Source organism: Rhagoletis zephyria, unplaced genomic scaffold, assembly GCF_001687245.7.
Source record: "Rhagoletis zephyria isolate East Lansing unplaced genomic scaffold, Rhagoletis_zephyria_1.1 Rzeph_scaffold_18366, whole genome shotgun sequence".
NCBI lineage: Eukaryota > Metazoa > Arthropoda > Insecta > Diptera > Tephritidae > Rhagoletis > Rhagoletis zephyria.
In genome coordinates, this window is record NW_016175427.1 from 6,330 (window position 1) to 10,043 (window position 3,714).

General features: G+C 33.2%; 1 non-coding gene across 1 annotated transcript; it reads left to right on the top strand.

Annotated features, from left to right (window-relative positions):
- Positions 1–356: 356 nt before the first annotated feature.
- TRNAR-UCU (transfer RNA arginine (anticodon UCU)) lies at positions 357–429 on the top strand. The gene has a single exon. It is a non-coding gene; the product is annotated as a tRNA-Arg (tRNA).
- Positions 430–3,714: the final 3,285 nt, after the last annotated feature.

The following is a 3,714-nucleotide window of genomic DNA, read 5'->3' on the forward strand; positions in this document are numbered from 1 at the left end:
GTTGGTGCTTAGTGGTTTTTTCAGCTACTCTGGGTTGTTGAAACGGCTGCACTTCTCTGAATTGTGGTATTGCTCTTAATTCTAGTTCAAACAACTGCAGCCACATGTCTTCTATTTGATATTTTATCACAATATGTACATATGTATGTCATTAAAAGTATACAGTGGGCGATGCAAGACTGCGTCAATATTAAAACAATTGTGTAAACAATGTATTCCACTTTTACGTTTTTAGATTTTTTTGGCTTTAAAAATTTCATATGCGTTTTTAGTATCTTTAGAACTTTTATTTTACAAATACATACACACATACATACGTGTATTTTGATTCGCATTTTATTGTAGTACATTAAATCGGCCCTTTGGTGCAGTGGATAGCACATTGGACTTCTAATCCAAAGGTCGCGGGTTCGATCCCCGCAAGGGCTCAAAGGTGTATGCGTTTTTTTTTAATGACGTTTTTTTTTATTTTATTGTATTTCAATTAATTTTTCACAAGTGAACATCTAAAAAATTTGAATTACATAATTTATTTAGATAAATAAAAAAGTATTTTTACAGTTAATTTTTGAGTTTTTCACTAATAGTCTTAGATCTGAATAAGGCACGACCTTCACCCATCTCTTTGATGAAAGAAATCTTTTTTGTATGAAATTTAACGTATTGGGAAATACTTCACGAGTCAGTTGGTAGAAAAAGTCCTGGCCAGGATATTTTTTTATTAAGACATTCAAAAATTTTTATTTTTTTTTTAATATTGTTTAAGGATAAATGTCAAACGCACGGATACGTATACCCATACTATGGAGGTCCGCCTTTAGTCGGCATGGAGTGTACGATTCACTTGGTTACTATGTACGCTGCATGACTTCTTTTGAAGGTCGCCCAGAAGGCCCAGAAAAAAATTCAAAAAAATCAATGGTAATTTTTAGCGACTTTAAACTTGCAGTTTATTAGCATGAAATTGAATGGGCTACAAAACTGCATACCCGATAATTTCGTAAATATTCTGATTAAAAATTTGAAAATTTTGATGACAATTTTTTTTAAGTTTGATTTTTTTTTTTTATTTTTTTTTTTTGAAATTTCTGAAGGAAAACACACATTTCCTTTTTAATTTTCGCTTCAATCAAGCGTTTTACTATCGACCCAAAAATTTTACTACATTCAAATGAAAAGAAACAAATATCCGGGAGGCGTCCGTTAAAATTTTGATTTTAAGTGCGCCCTTAATGTGCATACGTATGCATTTATTTATGTATGTACATAGAGTAAAACTAATTTAATGTCGAAATCATTTACTATTTGTTTATACAGGATTCGAAACGGTTGTAAAAATTTAATTCGAATAACAAGAGCTTTATGTGAAAACACAAGCAATTAAATTCGAAATAAAATTTAACAAAATTTTTAACTCCCAAAATATCATAAATAATGTGAGCCATAAATATATGAGAATACACTTGCTTCCAACGCCCGCCACAAATTTGTACAATAAGCCAAAGCAAAAGAACAAAAAGATATTTTCGTTTGTTATCGCGACAGTCCACCAGAGTTATTGCTAACGGCCAACAAATAGTAAAGATAATAAAAAGATGCAGTTAGAAAAACCATATAACCAATATGTGCAGTGCACATACACACATACATACATACATACATACAAAAGTAACTGTATGTATTATGCATTATTTGAACGAAATGTGCTAAAGAATTTATGACCTCAAAAAGTACGAGCAGGTCTCTCAACTTTAGTGACATTTAATTATCGCGTGCAACACATAAATCTCATAGAAAAAATCAAAAATTAATGTTAAAAATAATTTTCCACAGAATTGAGCATAAATTTTCGAATATCATAAAATTAGAATAGTAAAAAACGCCGCAATAACTTGCATTGCATATGAATGCGAGAGTTGCGAGACGAAATGCTTTGATAGGTCCTCTGATTAGCATTTCAAGTTTCTTTTATTTTTAATTCTATCACTACTTTTACAATCAGAAAACATCGATGTTTGTCAAGCAATTGCTGCCTATGACGAATACTTAAGATACTTTTGTATGGCGAGCGGCATGCTAGATACCCTGTAGGAAAATTAAAGAAAAAAGAAAAATCACAAAATCTTCAAATGGCCAGCAGTAGTTATGAATAAGGCTTTCAAGAAACTTTTAAGGTCGTTAAAGAAGCCTAACCCGAACCAAATTAGCCATACCATTTTTGTATCATCTTGAGTTTACGGAACGGCAGAAGAATTCTCGATATCGTAGTTTCCTTAGCTGTACTGTACGCATGGTCTCTGACAAAAAATCTGTCCGGATAGCAATGGTGAATCCGCCTTAAGTCTATAAATAAAAAGCTTTATCCAGTACTCTACATGCCACACTATTGCTATGCCAGCGCTAATGCGCTAAAGTGCGCCTTTCTAGTTATATTTTCAGTTAGCCAAGCAGTCATCCGGGCCCTTTCAAACAGTATGATGAAACTCAAACTTGTTAAAAACTGCTTCAGCACTCTTCAACTTCTAGCAATAAAAAATACGGTAACACGGTGTTGGGTACCACCAGGTCACTGTGGGATTGGAGGAAATGTGGTCGCTGATAAGTTGGTATTCAATTAAAGAGAAGTGGCAACAGGCTAACGAATAGGAGTTATCAGAGAGCCAGAGTGTCGACTGAAGACGCCGATCCGGCCTTGGCTAAACAAAGATTATTTTGAGACTACAATGTTTTAAGCTCTATGACTTGCAGATCGTTTGGTCTAAATTACTTCTCCCAGAATCTCGTTTAGACCTACATAGTTCTCTTAAGACGTTCTTTTATTCTTTATCAGACTCTTCTAACGCATAGGGTTAAGGATTGTTCTATATCGAAAAAATATAGTTCTTTTGTTTTATGAAATCAGGTAATATTTAGGGGTCGCTCAAAGTTTTCCATGTATTTTATAAAAGGAAAAGTCCAATTTTCATGGAAATGTCATAGAATCCTCGAAAATCAAAATTTTCAATGGGGTAACTCTGTTTCTCTTCAGTTATGGGCCTTCATTGCATTTTTTAGCGGTTTTTAGTGGACCCATAACAAATAGTTATTATAAAAAAAAAATGGCTCAGTAAAACATTAGGTGTTATTTCTTGAAGCCTACTGGAGAGAAACAGAGTATTCCGATTAAAAAATGTAAAATTTCATGGATGCTTTGCATATACATATTTAAAAAATAGTGATGTCCGGAGACGATACTTTTAAGTATTGATCGATACTCGGTATCGATTTAAAAAGTATCCAATATTTTCGATGCTCGATACCGAAATGTTTAGGCTTCCAATAAAAACGCATATAGATCAAAAATAAAAGCGTTTAAGGGGAGTCTAGCCTATAAAAAGCCGAGTGTAGGGGCTAATAGAAGTTTTAATTTGGTTTCCACCTTGTTCAGTACAAATTGTTCAACTTTTGGGAAAGCATCGTCTTTTTCGTACTAATTGTGAAGTACAGCATAGTCGAAATAAAGTCGATGCAGCTTTTTTAACTTAATTTGGACTATGAATACAACGCATTGTTTTTCAGGCGATATCATAAAGCAAATATCAAATCACAATAATTTCTTTGTTTTTATGTTAGAAATTTATATTATTGGGTGCTGAGTATTGGGTACCAGCAACTCAGCATATCACTACTAAAACAAGTAAGAAAGTCTAAGTTCGGGCGGAGCCGAACATTAAA